This window comes from Formica exsecta, unplaced genomic scaffold, assembly GCF_003651465.1.
Source record: "Formica exsecta isolate Colony F162 unplaced genomic scaffold, ASM365146v1 scaffold662, whole genome shotgun sequence".
Taxonomy (NCBI): domain Eukaryota; kingdom Metazoa; phylum Arthropoda; class Insecta; order Hymenoptera; family Formicidae; genus Formica; species Formica exsecta.
In genome coordinates, this window is record NW_021853425.1 from 153,409 (window position 1) to 173,602 (window position 20,194).

General features: G+C 46.6%; 1 long non-coding RNA gene across 1 annotated transcript in view; it reads right to left on the minus strand.

The window, feature by feature from the left end:
- The window catches only part of LOC115242978, a 155,317-nt gene that overhangs the window by 105,010 nt on the left and 30,113 nt on the right, over nt 1-20,194 (minus strand). Inside the window, exon 2 of the long non-coding RNA XR_003885141.1 lies at nt 6,588-6,637. This is a non-coding gene — a long non-coding RNA (uncharacterized LOC115242978). The remainder of the gene's footprint in view (nt 1-6,587; nt 6,638-20,194) is intronic.

Genomic DNA, 20,194 nt, shown 5'->3' on the forward strand with positions numbered 1-20,194 from the left:
GTGTAGGAGGCAAGGCGGTGGACGAGAGGGGTCGAGAGGTAGAGCGACGTTTCTGCCTCTGCGACGGCGGCCAGAGGGTGCGGCGGGCACAAAAGGGAAGGTGGTCGAGTTCCCCGAGGTGGGGAAGTCGCGGACCCGAAGTGGGGGAGTCCGTCGCGTAGGGGGATGAGAAGAGGAGAACCGGTAGAGAGGGGTACGTCTCTCGTTGTCGCTTAGGCGAGACGAAAGAGAAGCCGCTGCTACGAGGACAACGTAGGAGGGACCAATGGACATGCGCGGGTGTACCGCGACACCACGGCGACCTTCTGGCCACCTCCAGAAACAAAATGGCTACCTTGCCTTCTGGCATCACCGAGAGATGGCGATAGAACCATGTTCATCTGCTTTTGGTCAGGTTTAATAATCCGGACTTCGTTGACAGAGAAAAATGTTTTATTTGATGTAATATTTAAATCTTGCACACCCTGTAGGCAGAACGTCGAATCTCGGGTTTCATTATGCAACGGGAGCTCTTTGAAAATGATCCGCGTTGCACAAATGTAGCAAACAAATGTAGCGAGGAGACTTTTAACTATATAGTCAGCGATTTCTTATCTCTAGCAACGTGTCCGCGAAACGATGGACGTACACGATTATGCAACCACCGGCCAACTATCAGTAGTAACTGGACAGGGTTATCAGGTTACAGCTTGACTCCTACGGTGTATGAATTAATATTAGACAGCCGCGAAGAGAGAGCGTTTACACGTAATTACGAATGCTCCTCTGCGGAATTATATCGAGCGAAACGCCGGGAGAGGCGTTATCGGAACGACCGATCGTGTGTTTGATTTACAAGATGCTCGAGAAACCGCGTGCGCCCGCGCGCGCGCGAGCGTGTGCATCTCACACATGCGCGTTCTCGCGTGTAACACAACGGTAGATAGTTATTCGATACACGGCGTTAATTTGTCGAAAGCATTCGCGTCAGCGGCGCGAGAGTGAATATCATTTGAATGCATTAAGCATTCCTCCACACATGCGGTGTAACACAACGGTAGATAGTTATTCGATACACGGCGTTAATTTGTCGAAAGCATTCGCGTCAGCGGCGCGAGAGTGAAGAGAGTGAATAGCGCCAACGATCAATGTCAGATTTATTCTGGCGAAAGGGGTACATAATTATTTAGCAAATTGTTCACTTAACATCGATAGATAATTTATAATAGATATCCGGATTTGTCATATACATACCTGCAGGAGAAGAAAACACGGTGAAGTCGGGTACGCTTCACATATTTTTCCTGAAACAAAAGAAAAATTAATTTAATGATGGTTCTAAAAAAGAAGAAGAAATTAATAAAATATTTTGTAACATTAACACCTTGTCCAAATCTAGTTTCTCAATGTTAAATATTCAGTCCAGAACCACCGATACATCAGTAAAAATGGCGATCTAAATTCAGTGAAATAAACATTCCCCGAGGTACAGTGAACCTCGCGGTTTCTCTTCCACGGAATAAAAATGTCAGCGCACGTCTGCGGGCAATGGTAACGTTAGGTCGAGGAAGAAACGCGGAGGAATATCTCCTCACTCCCATGCTCATGGTTACAAGGAATCGTCTCGCAGAAATTTTCGTAAGACGGGCCTGTCGGAGACATTGATTGGCGAGGCGCGCGGTCGGTCCGAGCATCGGTCGCTTCAGCGTCGACTGAATGTTTTTAGGATGGTAGATAGGAGCTCTCATGCATATTCAACGGCACTCTCAACTCCTCCGTCACAGGAGGGAAAGAACCACCCCGCGCGCCCGGCACACCCCTTCGACTCCCTATACCTCGATAGAGAGAAAGGAGATGGGATAGAGATGGAGCGACGACTGTTCGGATGTATAAACGAGTGAGTGAGAGAGAGAGAGAGGAAGAAAGAGAGAGACAGTGACACGGAAAAAGCGAGAGAGAAAGGGAGCGAGAGAGACAGGGAACTGACAGGGAGAGGAAAGGAGTTTGTAGGGGTGCTCACGATTTCCTTCATATTCTACGTCGGCTTTCGTCGGCGGTCGAAGATAACCAAGCAGCGGCGACGTCTACCAACGATCCCGGATGACGATCGCGCGCGCACGAGATTATCCCAACTTCCTAGAAATACCAGGGAATGACAAGTGAATCGTACTGTACTATTCCGGACGACTTCCGTCGTCGTTGTCCTTCTACCCTTCAACCGTTGCTTACGCTTTTCATCGTCGTTATTAAGTTTGCGCGAATTCAGGTCAGCTTCGACAAAGGCCAGGAAACTGCCATCTCCTCCGTGACAGTTTATTCGAAATATCGAGGATTTTTCGTCGAATCGCGGCAATTCTTTGCGAAGAATCGCGCAGGCTCTTAATGCGTCCAGTACCGAAATAAAACGCGAGATTTATATCGACGAGGTCGCCGCAACCGAACCTCGTGAATTTCGGTGAGGCATGTGAAGCGCCCGTACGTTACCGTTGTCGAGGAAGACGTCCAGATCGCAGAACTAGGGTGACCTCGTATATCCGCGGGGCGGCTCGTGGCGGATCGCGTGGTTGCGATAGCGCGCCTTGACCTCGCATTGAGTCCGATTCTCCGATAAGATACAACGGCGAGCGGACGAAGCTGTGGTGTTAAAGCCCAGTGTTCTTTGTGTGTCACCGACACAAAGATTTGATGCCCGAACTCGCGATTGTCACGCAATTTCAACTGACGATAGAGACCTTAAACCCTGCGTCCGGTTTCGAGTAAAAAACGTATGAGTCGGGAAATATAAAAATTAACAACAATTTGCATTTGTATGCATTGTATTGCATGCTTTTTATCGATTAATATAAATATAAAGTTATTTTAATATTACTTTTGTAGATTCAATAATTAGATGCAAATTAGATTCGTAATAATTTTCGATTATTATATATAAAAATTGTTTATAAATAGAATAAAATAATTTGGCGTATAATATCTAGTTTGGTTCAAATGATTTAGATTTATTCTCACGGAGAGACGTTTAGAATGAAAAGTCGGGGTTATCTGCGAAACGTCTGGCTAGGTGAGGCCGAGACTACTTCCGGATAATCCGATAGTTTTTCACTTGCGGGAAGATTTAACGCTTCGCGTGAAAGCCATCAAAAGCCAGATGTATATAAATACGGCTATATATATTATAAATACGACTAGGCAAGAGAGAAAAAGAGATGATCCATCGATGACATCAGCCGTTTTAAAAAACCACGAAAAAGGTTTGACGCGCGTTATGGGAAGCAGCTTACGGGGAAGGAAGTGTTCGGTTACGATGGCGATAAATTTCGAACGGAGGATTTCGCGGTTGAGAACTGCGGAAGCGTCGGCTATACAGTCGTCGGAGGCTGAGTCCGTGGCTTCTCCGGGGATTGATATCCCTCGTCTTCCCCTTTGATATCACCCTCGCGAGCTGGCGTAGTTTCCCCGCGCAACCCCCGCCACCACCCTTGTTCATTCCGGTCGACACCCCCTTTGTGCGGGAAAGACAGATCGAACTACCCTGTTTACACTGCGACGCGATGATTTGCCAAATTAATTAGTCTTCCCTTGTCGCTTTCTCTCTTTCTCCTTTCGCCAATCCTTTGCATTTTCCTATGGACCAGGGAGGCTGCGCGTCTTCGCCTGTGCGTTGAATGGCCTCGGCGTGTAAAAACCGCGAATAATCCTCGCCGCATGGAACCCGGCTTTCATTAACGGCGAGAAGGATGGGCTGCACGGTAATTTCTAACGAGGCTGCGAGCGGGTTCTCGCCGCGAGCCGCGTTGCAAAAACCTTTCTTCGGCGTCTCGGTCGTAGTGGTGGTAAGCGTGACACCGAAACGGGATCGTTACCGCAAAAATGAAGTGACCCAATAAAAGAAGCGGAAACGCGCGAGACGAAGAGAATTTGCATTATGGATAGTCGCGAAGTTTCTTTCTAACTCGTCCGTTTCTCGTCATGTTTAAAAATATCCGGTGCGTCATTAATTCTATGATGTACAATAAAGTACTTTTTTCATAGAATTTTTTTTCTTTAAATCTGAATTTTCCGAGGTGATAGTATGATATTTCGAATACGAGTTATCTGCCTATGTCGTCGCGCGATTATAATTCCATAGCCTCCAAGCATTCATATATAACGCTGCATTAACGGAGGATCGCTAGTCAATAAAAAATTGCCCGATGCAAGATGAAACTTTGCAAAAGACGTCGTTGCGAACCGCGAGATGTTTAACGAAGGGCCGCATCGCGGATGATGCGGACGATAAGCATTTTCGAGATCCCCTTTGTTGAGAGGCTGGCGCGAAACGTGATGGAGGATAGAAGGCGCTCGTAAAACTTCGAAGAGTTTCTTTTTCGCTCCGGGCGTCGAGAGTAGGGGCGGTGCCAGCGAAATGAAATTAAACGGGTCCCTTTTTCGTCGTTGGAGCATCTCGTTCGCGGTAAAAACGAGTGTGGACATCCGGCACTAACCCCATAGCGACAGTGATAATGCTGGTGGTGGCGATGGCGGTGGTAGTGTCGGCTGATATTGCTGGACGAATAGCAGCCAAAATTCCTCGTTAAAGCGTGACGTAGTTTCTTGACGTAGTTTCAGTACAATGCTTTATCCGTTGCATATCTTGTCTTAATATCATCGTCTTTAATATCATCTTTATTTTTATATTCGTTATTTTTATATTTTTATTATCGATATTTACTTTTTTATTTTACGATAAATGGCATTCTCGAGGTGATTGCTACTTCGCGGCGCACAACATAACCGTACGGACAGCCATTCTTTTTTTCTTGACATCTTCGCGTTCTCTCATTAACATATTTTACGGTCGCGAAATACAACCGCGTTGCCGGCGATATTTCACCAAGCGGCATACCGCATACCAACAATGTTTATCCGGGAGAACCGAACGAAACAAAGATTCCTCTCAGTATCTAGGATTTCGCTCGGGGGTCATTATTTATCGTCAGCCCGAGGAGGGACAACTGCGACGGCGATCAAGATACGGTAAATGCACGTAGACAAACCGAGAATGGAATATACGCGAGGAATCGAGGAGGGAAGAGGACGGCGCGAGTAATCAGACGGATAGATCGTCTTGTTTTCGCGTTCCCGAAACGAAACCTATCCTCCTCCTCCTCGTTTTCACGTCGCCTTCTTCTTCTTCCTCTTCTTGGTCTTTAAGCGAACGACAATCGATACCTGGCGAGGCCAGGCGGTAGTGAGGCAGGCGAGAAAGAGAGCCGCGCGCGCGGCAACGGGGGCGAGAAAGCGAGAGGGTGGAAAGACGGAGGGAGGGGTGGCAGGGTGGCGCCTCATATTTTGCTCATTAGCGTCAGCATCGTCGTCAGCGTCGGGACGCCCTCACTTCGCGCGCGCGGCACAACTAAGGGTGGAGAGGGACCATCCATCATCTTGTCCTCCGTTTCGCTCACGTTCCACTCCCCTACTCTTCCCTCCTCATACTCTTCGCTCCTCGGTCGTTTCCGATCTCTCGCAGCCGACTCTCGCGTTTGTCCTATCGACGATCCTTGAAAACGCTCGCGACGATGAACGGCGCCGCTCTTGTTGAAACGAATAGAAAAATATATCGCTTCGACCAGAGTAAATCGTTGTAAATTATTTTCACAATTCCGACAATAAAGATAGGAAATTATGTAATATTTTAATTATTAATAATAGTTATTGTGGAAATTTGAAGTAACTTGGAGAAATTATGAAAATTTGCTGAGTAAACCATTTACCAGAACGGATATTTCGCAAAAGTGGAGCAACGGCGTTCTTTTGCTTTCTAAAGGGAATCGTTACATCCGCGCGTTTTCGGTTCGCTATGAGACGGATCGTTGCTTATGTTTGCGAGGTGATTATGGAAATGTTCGCGCGCGTTTCGCGAATCGGCGCGAAACAACCGATTCGAAACGCGATTCCCTCGATCGATCGGCGATACCGCCTGCTGCGAAATCGCCGCGTATAATGCTCGTATATATCGATGGCTTGGCGGTGCTATGCGGTGGTTTCTTCTCACGAGTCACACGGCGCGAACGATGGGCGACGCGCGGTTGCGGTTACCAGCAGCTACCTACTTTCGCATGAAATCCGTTTTTAGCGACAGATCGTAAAGCGATTTATGTGTACGACCGGCTGTAACGCCGATAGTAAACGGTAAACGCACGCGGCAGCTCGGCTGAATCCCCGGCCCAAACCCGCCGCCGCGGTTAGTTGCCGCGTAAAGGACTGTATATACGCGCTCTCGCGTAGTTAAGTAGCGCGCGCGTGCACGCGTGCACGCGGCCGAGATCGCGCGCGCTCGCGTTCTTCGGGATCGAAAGCCATATATTTCAGACACTGCGTCTTCCGTGTCTGATTCGAAAGATAATCGAGTCACGCTTAACACGCTTCACTTTACACGCCGGCATTTATGCGCGCGGTTACAACATAATTATGGCCGATGATCGTCCGCGATAAAACTGATCTGCAGCGCCAACGAATCTCAATGTCAGATTTATTCTGGCGAAAGGGGTACATAATTATTTAGCAAATTGTTCACTTAACATCGATAGATAATTTATAGCCGATATCCGGATTTGTCATATACATACCTGCAGGAGAAGAAAACACGGTGAAGTCGGGTACGCTTCACATATTTTTCCTGAAACAAAAGAAAAATTAATTTAATGATGGTTCTAAAAAAGAAGAAGAAATTAATAAAATATTTTGTAACATTAACACCTTGTCCAAATCTAGTTTCTCAATGTTAAATATTCAGTCCAGAACCACCGATACATCAGTAAAAATGGCGATCTAAATTCAGTGAAATAAACATTCCCCGAGGTACAGTGAACCTCGCGGTTTCTCTTCCACGGAATAAAAATGTCAGCGCACGTCTGCGGGCAATGGTAACGTTAGGTCGAGGAAGAAACGCGGAGGAATATCTCCTCACTCCCATGCTCATGGTTACAAGGAATCGTCTCGCAGAAATTTTCGTAAGACGGGCCTGTCGGAGACATTGATTGGCGAGCGACGAGGCGCGCGGTCGGTCCGAGCATCGGTCGCTTCAGCGTCGACTGAATGTTTTTAGGATGGTAGATAGGAGCTCTCATGCATATTCAACGGCACTCTCAACTCCTCCGTCACAGGAGGGAAAGAACCACCCCGCGCGCCCGGCACACCCCTTCGACTCCCTATACCTCGATAGAGAGAAAGGAGATGGGATAGAGATGGAGCGACGACTGTTCGGATGTATAAACGAGTGAGTGAGAGAGAGAGAGAGGAAGAAAGAGAGAGACAGTGACACGGAAAAAGCGAGAGAGAAAGGGAGCGAGAGAGACAGGGAACTGACAGGGAGAGGAAAGGAGTTTGTAGGGGTGCTCACGATTTCCTTCATATTCTACGTCGGCTTTCGTCGGCGGTCGAAGATAACCAAGCAGCGGCGACGTCTACCAACGATCCCGGATGACGATCGCGCGCGCACGAGATTATCCCAACTTCCTAGAAATACCAGGGAATGACAAGTGAATCGTACTGTACTATTCCGGACGACTTCCGTCGTCGTTGTCCTTCTACCCTTCAACCGTTGCTTACGCTTTTCATCGTCGTTATTAAGTTTGCGCGAATTCAGGTCAGCTTCGACAAAGGCCAGGAAACTGCCATCTCCTCCGTGACAGTTTATTCGAAATATCGAGGATTTTTCGTCGAATCGCGGCAATTCTTTGCGAAGAATCGCGCAGGCTCTTAATGCGTCCAGTACCGAAATAAAACGCGAGATTTATATCGACGAGGTCGCCGCAACCGAACCTCGTGAATTTCGGTGAGGCATGTGAAGCGCCCGTACGTTACCGTTGTCGAGGAAGACGTCCAGATCGCAGAACTAGGGTGACCTCGTATATCCGCGGGGCGGCTCGTGGCGGATCGCGTGGTTGCGATAGCGCGCCTTGACCTCGCATTGAGTCCGATTCTCCGATAAGATACAACGGCGAGCGGACGAAGCTGTGGTGTTAAAGCCCAGTGTTCTTTGTGTGTCACCGACACAAAGATTTGATGCCCGAACTCGCGATTGTCACGCAATTTCAACTGACGATAGAGACCTTAAACCCTGCGTCCGGTTTCGAGTAAAAAACGTATGAGTCGGGAAATATAAAAATTAACAACAATTTGCATTTGTATGCATTGTATTGCATGCTTTTTATCGATTAATATAAATATAAAGTTATTTTAATATTACTTTTGTAGATTCAATAATTAGATGCAAATTAGATTCGTAATAATTTTCGATTATTATATATAAAAATTGTTTATAAATAGAATAAAATAATTTGGCGTATAATATCTAGTTTGGTTCAAATGATTTAGATTTATTCTCACGGAGAGACGTTTAGAATGAAAAGTCGGGGTTATCTGCGAAACGTCTGGCTAGGTGAGGCCGAGACTACTTCCGGATAATCCGATAGTTTTTCACTTGCGGGAAGATTTAACGCTTCGCGTGAAAGCCATCAAAAGCCAGATGTATATAAATACGGCTATATATATTATAAATACGACTAGGCAAGAGAGAAAAAGAGATGATCCATCGATGACATCAGCCGTTTTAAAAAACCACGAAAAAGGTTTGACGCGCGTTATGGGAAGCAGCTTACGGGGAAGGAAGTGTTCGGTTACGATGGCGATAAATTTCGAACGGAGGATTTCGCGGTTGAGAACTGCGGAAGCGTCGGCTATACAGTCGTCGGAGGCTGAGTCCGTGGCTTCTCCGGGGATTGATATCCCTCGTCTTCCCCTTTGATATCACCCTCGCGAGCTGGCGTAGTTTCCCCGCGCAACCCCCGCCACCACCCTTGTTCATTCCGGTCGACACCCCCTTTGTGCGGGAAAGACAGATCGAACTACCCTGTTTACACTGCGACGCGATGATTTGCCAAATTAATTAGTCTTCCCTTGTCGCTTTCTCTCTTTCTCCTTTCGCCAATCCTTTGCATTTTCCTATGGACCAGGGAGGCTGCGCGTCTTCGCCTGTGCGTTGAATGGCCTCGGCGTGTAAAAACCGCGAATAATCCTCGCCGCATGGAACCCGGCTTTCATTAACGGCGAGAAGGATGGGCTGCACGGTAATTTCTAACGAGGCTGCGAGCGGGTTCTCGCCGCGAGCCGCGTTGCAAAAACCTTTCTTCGGCGTCTCGGTCGTAGTGGTGGTAAGCGTGACACCGAAACGGGATCGTTACCGCAAAAATGAAGTGACCCAATAAAAGAAGCGGAAACGCGCGAGACGAAGAGAATTTGCATTATGGATAGTCGCGAAGTTTCTTTCTAACTCGTCCGTTTCTCGTCATGTTTAAAAATATCCGGTGCGTCATTAATTCTATGATGTACAATAAAGTACTTTTTTCATAGAATTTTTTTTCTTTAAATCTGAATTTTCCGAGGTGATAGTATGATATTTCGAATACGAGTTATCTGCCTATGTCGTCGCGCGATTATAATTCCATAGCCTCCAAGCATTCATATATAACGCTGCATTAACGGAGGATCGCTAGTCAATAAAAAATTGCCCGATGCAAGATGAAACTTTGCAAAAGACGTCGTTGCGAACCGCGAGATGTTTAACGAAGGGCCGCATCGCGGATGATGCGGACGATAAGCATTTTCGAGATCCCCTTTGTTGAGAGGCTGGCGCGAAACGTGATGGAGGATAGAAGGCGCTCGTAAAACTTCGAAGAGTTTCTTTTTCGCTCCGGGCGTCGAGAGTAGGGGCGGTGCCAGCGAAATGAAATTAAACGGGTCCCTTTTTCGTCGTTGGAGCATCTCGTTCGCGGTAAAAACGAGTGTGGACATCCGGCACTAACCCCATAGCGACAGTGATAATGCTGGTGGTGGCGATGGCGGTGGTAGTGTCGGCTGATATTGCTGGACGAATAGCAGCCAAAATTCCTCGTTAAAGCGTGACGTAGTTTCTTGACGTAGTTTCAGTACAATGCTTTATCCGTTGCATATCTTGTCTTAATATCATCGTCTTTAATATCATCTTTATTTTTATATTCGTTATTTTTATATTTTTATTATCGATATTTACTTTTTTATTTTACGATAAATGGCATTCTCGAGGTGATTGCTACTTCGCGGCGCACAACATAACCGTACGGACAGCCATTCTTTTTTTCTTGACATCTTCGCGTTCTCTCATTAACATATTTTACGGTCGCGAAATACAACCGCGTTGCCGGCGATATTTCACCAAGCGGCATACCGCATACCAACAATGTTTATCCGGGAGAACCGAACGAAACAAAGATTCCTCTCAGTATCTAGGATTTCGCTCGGGGGTCATTATTTATCGTCAGCCCGAGGAGGGACAACTGCGACGGCGATCAAGATACGGTAAATGCACGTAGACAAACCGAGAATGGAATATACGCGAGGAATCGAGGAGGGAAGAGGACGGCGCGAGTAATCAGACGGATAGATCGTCTTGTTTTCGCGTTCCCGAAACGAAACCTATCCTCCTCCTCCTCGTTTTCACGTCGCCTTCTTCTTCTTCCTCTTCTTGGTCTTTAAGCGAACGACAATCGATACCTGGCGAGGCCAGGCGGTAGTGAGGCAGGCGAGAAAGAGAGCCGCGCGCGCGGCAACGGGGGCGAGAAAGCGAGAGGGTGGAAAGACGGAGGGAGGGGTGGCAGGGTGGCGCCTCATATTTTGCTCATTAGCGTCAGCATCGTCGTCAGCGTCGGGACGCCCTCACTTCGCGCGCGCGGCACAACTAAGGGTGGAGAGGGACCATCCATCATCTTGTCCTCCGTTTCGCTCACGTTCCACTCCCCTACTCTTCCCTCCTCATACTCTTCGCTCCTCGGTCGTTTCCGATCTCTCGCAGCCGACTCTCGCGTTTGTCCTATCGACGATCCTTGAAAACGCTCGCGACGATGAACGGCGCCGCCCTTGTTGAAACGAATAGAAAAATATATCGCTTCGACCAGAGTAAATCGTTGTAAATTATTTTCACAATTCCGACGATAAAGATAGGAAATTATGTAATATTTTAATTATTAATAATAGTTATTGTGGAAATTTGAAGTAACTTGGAGAAATTATGAAAATTTGCTGAGTAAACCATTTACCAGAACGGATATTTCGCAAAAGTGGAGCAACGGCGTTCTTTTGCTTTCTAAAGGGAATCGTTACATCCGCGCGTTTTCGGTTCGCTATGAGACGGATCGTTGCTTATGTTTGCGAGGTGATTATGGAAATGTTCGCGCGCGTTTCGCGAATCGGCGCGAAACAACCGATTCGAAACGCGATTCCCTCGATCGATCGGCGATACCGCCTGCTGCGAAATCGCCGCGTATAATGCTCGTATATATCGATGGCTTGGCGGTGCTATGCGGTGGTTTCTTCTCACGAGTCACACGGCGCGAACGATGGGCGACGCGCGGTTGCGGTTACCAGCAGCTACCTACTTTCGCATGAAATCCGTTTTTAGCGACAGATCGTAAAGCGATTTATGTGTACGACCGGCTGTAACGCCGATAGTAAACGGTAAACGCACGCGGCAGCTCGGCTGAATCCCCGGCCCAAACCCGCCGCCGCGGTTAGTTGCCGCGTAAAGGACTTTATTACCCGTACCACCTCGCGTGCCACCTAGTTACGCTTCAATAGAAAAATCATAAACAGCCCTTTTTATACGAACATTCGCCCACCCTCCACGTACAACCCGACCACCACGCTCTATTTAGGAAACGCCGATCTTCCTCCAAGAGACCGACGATTTTTCTTTCGTATCGCCGATCATCGGCAATTAAATCTTTTTTTTTTTTTTCAAAGACGCGAGATTAAGATATTAAGATATAAATCATGTTTGTGAGAAATGAGAATATTACTATGTAGTTGTAGCGTAGAATCAGATTAATGTAGAATATAAATTGTGTTAATTAGAGGCATGTCCTTGGCACGTGCTTTTTTATGATATATAATCATTAATGCAAATATCGGTTATTTAATGCGTAATTATATAAAGAGGTTTAGATAAAAATGCGAGCACCTATTTGATGTTTAGAAAGATAAATTTTTTAATTTAAGTCTTTATAGAGAAGAACGTGTTTCATGGTTACATCCCGCAAGAATTTCTGTAAGGCTAAAGACCTTATGTCCAACGTACTCTCTCAGAAAAATATCTATCTCGTTATATATTATAAATTATCATTAAATTATATAATTATAAATACGTATAATTCTATGTAATGGCATAATTAATAATTGCAAAGTAACTTGGCATGTACGATGCATGCTTAAGGTTGTAATAATCGGCGCTCGTGTTGCGCGCATCTTTACGGACGGACGTAATTGATGGTATTTGATTGACGAGTAATTACCGACGATTACAGATGTTCGGCAAACGGAACGTATTTAATGCATTTACATCGCGTATCGATAGGTGCAAGTACGTACATCGCTTCGCGATCGTCTTATCGCGCCTTTGCGGCTCGCCAACTTCGTCATAAATGCAGTTGGCAGTCAATGCCGTAGCCCACGCGCGACGCGATTTGCGTGGGATAATGCGCCTGGTAAAACAGGTTGTTGCGTAAGGGAAATTCTAAGTATTCGCGCGGGTCGAGAGAGACGACGCTTATAAGTAAATGACACGCACGTATTACCAGATTTGAGGAAGATTAACCTTCACGCATCGCGACGCAACGCATCACGATATGTCAAATATTAACCTTGGAACACCTAATCGTTAGTCCATCTGTCGATTGTTTATCGAATTTCCCTTTCGATCGTTACAAAGCTGTCAAAGAATCAAAAAATTAAATGTGTTATTATATAAAAAATTATTCTTATTATCTAATATTATCTAAATATAATATTTCTTATATTTAGAAAACTGTCAAACTTTTATCGACGCACACTGAACTTTCGATCTTCATGATATAGAATACTCGATTTTGCTTTTTGCCAAAGGACGGATCGAAGTCTTCGAATCGATCGTGTTGTTCGTACCTACGTAAAACGACGCACACACGTAAAAGACGACCGTGTGCCTGTGCATGCGTAACGGAGCGTGTCTTGCGATCGAAGTAGGCGGTTGCGTCGCTCCATCCGGTGTTCCCGACTTTCGGTACGCCGAGTAGCAGCTTTTTATACCTCTCCGCCTTTACCTGTCCCCATCTCACGTCCGTCGCTCGTCGAGTGGCCCGGAGGACAAAACATGGACCTGAATGTAAAGTCCGAAAAACCGTCGCGGTGGACAAGCTGATTTTGTTGAAACAGAAACGGCGGCAGTCGACTGATGTTTTTATAACGGCAAAATCGGATGGGAGGGGCATCGAGTTTCTTGCATACAATGGCAGAAAATCGTTTCTTTTTCTGTTTAACGAACGATCGATTTAAGATATATTTACAAACTAAACGCTCTATTTCGGTTCGCAACGAATTAGCATAAATAAAATCGATTTATGTCGAGAAAAATTAATGATGGAACATTATCTCGTTTGAAACATCTGGGCCTTAAAGAAAATTGACTGCCTCCAAGGAAAATTGACTGTGAGTTTTTATAATATTGTAATAAAATTAAATGGCCATCACCTTGCCAGATCCTTGAATATCCCAGATTCCGCGAGGAAAATCGGCGCGATATCCGAGCTCTCGATGAAGCGAATACCTCGAGTTTCGTTGCGTTTCGATCATCGAATCGCCCGTGTCGATCACACGCGTACGAGATTCGGCATAGACGTGGAACGAGACAAAAAACGGTAAAACGACGGGACGGCGAAAGGCGGCGACAGACGAAGGGGTGCGCTGAGGAAGAGAGATCGAGGGATATCTCTCTTTCTCTCTCTTTCTCTCTTGTAGTGTGCCCACCAGGGCGCGGAGAACGAACAGTGACAGAACGAGATGGAGTGACTGAGGGGAGGGGAAGGGGGGAGCGGCAAATGCGTTGGAATGGGACATATACCCCTTCGTGCTCTCCCCCGCGTTACGCGGAAGAGGGGGCGTACAGACACGGTGCCCATGGAAACGCGCAGGCGCCTTTCGCCGAAGACCCTCGGCCCTTCGACGAGTTCCCGTCTCTCTCTCTCTCTCTCTCTCTCTCTCTCTCTCTCTCTCTCTCTCTCTCTCTTTCTCAACACATACACACACACACACACACATTCTCTTTGTCATTTCTCTCTCACTCTTTCTCCATCACGCACCCTTACTTTCCCTCGCTCTACCTGTCTCTCTTCCTTCCGCCCTCTCGTCCTTTCACTATCTATCCGCCCGTCTGTCTGTCTTCGTCTTCATCGTTTCTCATCCGATTCCCCCTCTCCCTTCCTCCCCTTCATGACCGCCTACTCTCTGTAATACGCACTAAACACCCCATAGGCCGCGTGTAGGCTTTACGGGGGGTGCACGCGCGTGTTTACCCTTCGGGCGCAATACCGCCCAGGCGTTTCGGCGCCGATAACGCCTTGGATCTTGCCTTGGAGAGAAGAAACAACGCCATGACGTCGATCGGAATAACGCTCGACCTGCGATCGGGCGCCTGCCCGTCCGAATGTCCGAAAGTTATCGATGCATCTCGCATCTCGCCAGTTGCATGTATTCACGGATTCCGTTCAGGAAAGCGTTCAACGTCGATTTAGAGCGTGATAATATAACACGCGCATGAAACAATAAATGCAATAATCTCCCTCTTTCTTTTTCTTTGATTATTATATGCACATATCTCTTATTTAGATGAAATAATCATAATTTCGAATAAAAATTTTCACTCTTGATCTAATTATTTTATGTTGTATTTCTGGATTAGTCAATTTATAACATTCGTTTGGGTAATTAAATGTTTAATAAATCAGATATTATAAAGATATAATTTTGCAAAGTTAATAGAGGTTCAAAAATAGAAAGCTATTGCTTTTTTTCATCCACTTTTATCTTTTTTGATGCATTGTCAAAAATTACTCGGACATAGGAACATCAATTAATTGTCCGATCCCTTGATTTATCGAAGAAGTTAATCGTATATGCAACGCAAGTTTTTTTGCTAGCGATTTAGTAAAAAATAATAGACTCCAGAAATCAATGCTAGGAAAAAATGTGTGTATCAGACGTCTATTGTCATGTATCTACTATCGCAAATAGAATTTATCTGCAGCGCGGAAATTTGAGTTCGCCGAAATTATAACGATAAAGACGAGCAAAATCGTGGTATGTCTCGCCGCAGACAATCGTCGATCGAGAGATACCGAAAGGTGAACGCCTCGTGGAGAAACTCGTGGCGCGAACGAGCGTGTGTGCGAGCGTTTGACGGGCGTTTACAGGCGGCGAATGCGTACGAAGCGTGCGTGAACAATGCCGAAGAATCTAGGTGCCACGGGGCACCGTAGCACGTAAGCGAGATAGACCCATAAAAATGCTAATTCCTATCGACCGACCGGGCGCGCGACGCGACGGGCCGGGAGGCTGCCGCCATCGCCACCGCTCACTTGCATGCCATTAGCCCACAGACCTCGACAAACGTAACTCGGTGTTACATCGACGATGTATCTGTTTCTCTCTCTCTCTCTCTCTACTCATTTACTTATCTCTCTCTTGCCCTCATCATTTTACCTTTTAATTTTATTCCGCCGATTGAAACCGATAGATCCGTACATCGAAGTCGAAATATTCTATACCGACGTATCATTGACAAACTTTTTTGGCTCATCGGGGCCGGGAGAAGGGGGGGAGGGAGGGGGTGAAAGCCGACGACAAGCACGACAACGACGGCCTGACAGTGTATTGCACACCGGGTATTAGGGGGTGCACAGGGGTGACTGTCGGTCTGTCTGTTGTCGACTCTTTATCGCGCCCTCGGTGAGTCGTCTTATGCATCTTTCATGAGGCAACCATCCAAGGGGTCCACGCCATTCGCCCCGTAGTAGTACGTAACCCGTACTTTCTCTATCTCCATCTTTCTCTCGTCCTCCTCCATCCAATTCCTCTTCTTCTACGTCGTACGTAGATATTGCGGAAAATGCGCGGGGCAGAGCGGGAGTGGATGGGTGTAGGGAGCAATAGTGTGCGTTTTACACACGAGATCGTTGACGCGTATTTACATAGGCGTACACCAGCGTACCAGAACCGGTAGACATTACTATAAAACCCGCGTTTGTGCCAACCCTTTCGTTCCTCGATTTCGTTCGTTCTTCGTCGTCGTCGTCGTCGTCGTCTATCGAGATCACGTCGCGTCGGCTCGTTCTCTGTTCTCACAGTCGCGGAGAGAACTTCTCTTTTCCTTCGCCTTCCTCCCTTGACCCCTCGCGACCTTCCGCCAGAAGTTTTCGGATTCCTGAATGCAAACGCGCGTACCGCGACCGAATTCGAATCACGTTACTCACCGAGTCATTGATAGGTCGTTTGAAAGAGGAAGATCGTGTTTTATACGGGTTTGTCATTTTACGGTTTCTTCTCTCTCCCTCCTTCCTCCTCCTCTCCCCTCTCCTCCTCAAATATCTGCCATTTGTTCGCAAGAAAGCTAAGGAAGATCGTTCGTCCGGTTCAAGCACCTCATTCACGAGTTTTGCAGAATAGCATCGAGATCGCTCTTTCTCTCCATCGTTTTCGACGATCCGCTATGAAATTAACCGTCTTACATAGAGATCAGTCGCGAGATTCGGGAAATGTTAGACGATGGAACGGAAGAGAACACTTTGCTAGGCGTGCTGCATCAAGCAAATTGCTGTCATCACCTGCAGGTCTTCTATCGAAGTACCGCCAAGGGAAATACGTAATTATCTTATTACAAGTGCGCAATCAGTGTTGTCCATATTGCGTTAATGCGTCCGCTTTTCCAGTGAAAAATATTCTACTATTTAAAATTGATTAAATCGATTACCATGAATCGCATGTCTTATATTAATATATCATTGATATTTTTAATCATTTATTTGCGTGTGTTTAGATGCTAGATAGAAATTATAAATTATTTTATTATAGTATCAAGTATCTATAATTTTAAGTGACCTTCTTTTGTTCGCGATAAACTTTGTGAATTTCTCATATTCGAGGGCCATGAACAAACGTAATAACGCGATTACCATATTTTTTTTGAATTCGCGTAATTTCTCGATTCACGCAACCAAACGCTTCGCGTTGCGGCAGAGACGGCTCTTCTTTTTCCGTCAGTTCGCGGTGACGTCGGCGACCATTATAAAAAATGAACACGACGATGGCACATGGGACGGACAAACGGACGGATGCAGGTCTGCGCAACGAGAAAGATGGAGGCGGGGGTGGGAAGACGGGGGGAAGGAAGAAAGGGAGAGGACGAAACGGCAGAGGGATGAAACGGGAGAGAGAGAACGAGCAAAAACATATCCGAGAATACGGCCGTGCGGATGAGTTACCGCCTGGCAGATTCCACCGCAGCCGTTGCTACCCCCGGAGGATGACGGTACGCGAGCGAGGACGGGAACGGGCTAGGGACGAAGGGGAGAAATGGCTAGAGGGAGGAGGAGGAGGAGGAGGAGGGGGCGGAGGAGGATATGGCGGAGGAAAGGACGACGGACGTAGCGCATTACGCAAACGTATCACGCTATGTGGTCCAACGAAAACAAACAGAGCCCGAGGCTCCGACCCCTTACACCCACCACGCGAGCCACCGCCACCACCATCCTCTTACTTCGTCGCCCGTTGCATAAGTAAATAGACGGCTGCGGTCGTTGTTCGCCAGGTCGTTGCTGCTCTCATTCTCCCCCCTTCCTCTCTCTCTCTCGTCTTTTCTCCACCCTGCTTTTCCAGCCGACGCGGTTTCTTGAAACGAGAGTCCACCGATCTCTCGCCTCGTCGCTTCGTTTTACTTTTGCTCGAAAAACGATCGTTTATAACGATATGGCTTCCTGATCTGCAGTCAAAGAGATATTATGTATTCATCGTAGGTGATTATTCATGATCAGAGACTGTTCTGAAAAATGAAATACATTGCATGGGGATATGAATTATTTAGACGCGCTGGCATACCTGAAAATAGATCTCACGCCGACGTTCGATAACAAAATTCTAGTTTTGCCGTGCAGAGAGAATAAGATGATAGAGAGTCTTTGCAAAGAAATGGTAAGAAACGACCGACAAGTAGAACGAGAGAAAGGTAGAGGAGAAGCTGCAGAGTTTTCTGGTTTTAGGCGTCGGTGGTGGTTGTTGGGCTGGGTTCGGTCGCAAATCTCTCAGAGAGGAAGAGAGAAAGTGCGAGCGAAACGGTGAAAAAGAGAACGCGCGATGAAAAGAGAGGGAACAAGAGAACGCGACGTGTAGGGGACGTTGACGGAGGGGGAGGGGAGGGGAGGGGACAGTAAAGTAGAGAATGGTCGCGAGTGAGGAACGAAAGGGCCGACAAGAAGGGAGTAACACAGAGAAAGAGAGAGATAGAGAGAGAGAGAGAGAGAGAGAGAGAGAGAGCAAGAGTAGAAAGGGGCAGAGGAGGATCGGGAGGGGTAGACGGCGAGCTCGCGCGGGAGAAAGCGATCGATGTTCACCCCCTAACCCTCCGGGCCTCCCTCCCGCGACGTCGTGCAACCCCCGCTCGAGCGGTGGCGGCCGTCATGGCGGCGCATGCAAATCAGCATGGCGCCGAGACGCCCTCCCGCGACCCTCTCCGGCGCGCTCGACGTGTATACGTGCATACGTACACACAGGGGGACGCGTGTGCACGGGCGTGTGTGCGTACTTAGCGCGGATGTATGCTCACCACCGGCGAAACCAAAGCATCGACCGAGCGACCGACAGACCGACAGGCAAGCAGACGCGCAGGGACACTGGGTAGGTATTCCGGGGTATGTTTCTCGTCCTGTGTTTCGGCATATCTATCCGAAAGTCATCGGTACGCACGATTCCCCGATTAGCACACGAACGCGATTTCGGAAAAAGATCTTCATGTCGGAAGTTCTCTCGCGTCCGATAAGGACGATCGATTCGAAGGTTGCGAAAGAGGGGTTGGGGGAGGAAAAGGGTGCCGCAGTGTTCCGATAAAGTGAACCGATAGGTGGTCTAATCGACCACTTCATTTTACGATTGCATCGATGAAATTTGTTCTCATTTGTCAAGGCAAATTTTGATGAAGTCACGCGAAATTGATTTTATGGCGTTGCGACATTACAGGATAAATCTTTTTAAATTATGTGAGGGGAAATATATATAAAATGTGTATATCTCGCATTTTTTAAAATGTATACTGTACTCGATATTATAATTCTCTGCGATTATTGTATATTCTTTTTTAATGTACGATATTGTTTATTTGTTCATACATGTAGAAATTATTGCATCAACATTAGAAAAGAGCATAATCTATTATGCTGTGTGACAATGGAGTTAAAAATTACATTCGAGATAATTACACATCAGGATAAGTCTTTTAGACTTATTACTGTCAACATTCATATATCGAGCCATTAGCTTCAAGAATGAGATAATTGTATACTATGTTAAAATCCTTTACTTGTATAATACTACTTAATTCTTGACTTTTTTAAAGATAGATATTACCATACTCTTGTTTGATATTTCTATAATTTTCATATTAATGAGAGAAATTAGAGACAGAAGGATCAATGTCTTGTGATAAATAAACGTGACGAAATATAAACGATAAATTAGAGGATGAGAACGATTCCGAAACAATCGTTCGATAATCCTGTGGAAGATCCTCGATGTGGATCTTCGATGGCGCATTAAGTGTCCGTGAGACAACCGAGTGCGTCGGTTGGTACGAAGGGGAGCGATAGAACGTGAGCACGAGCAAGCGAGACAACGGGCACCGCCGGCGCATTTGAATACGCGCGAATAAATGCATAATAATTAGGTCAGTTTTGCTAGTCAGCTGATTCCGTGCCGCTAACGTGCAGGAGGGCCGAGGTTAGGCGTCAACGTCGCGCGCGGGTCTTACTTTCGTTGAGCTGTAACTATACGTCGCTTAGTTTCCACGACGCAACGCGACGCGCATGTGGGATTAACCCCCGTGAGCGTCGCATCGTCGAAAATGGCGTCTAAGGGGCTCTATGCGATAATGTTTTCGGTGCTGCAATCTTGACGTTATTGGAAGACGATGCTTGCCGATTAGAATCCTCATTCGAAATTAAAAATTAAAAATTTCAAGAGTGTTAATAAATCTCTCTACATACCAAAAATTTTTTTATATAAAGTTTAATAAAAACTTGACTTTGATTTAAATTTAATAAAAATTTTTCTCTCTCTTTGGTAAAAA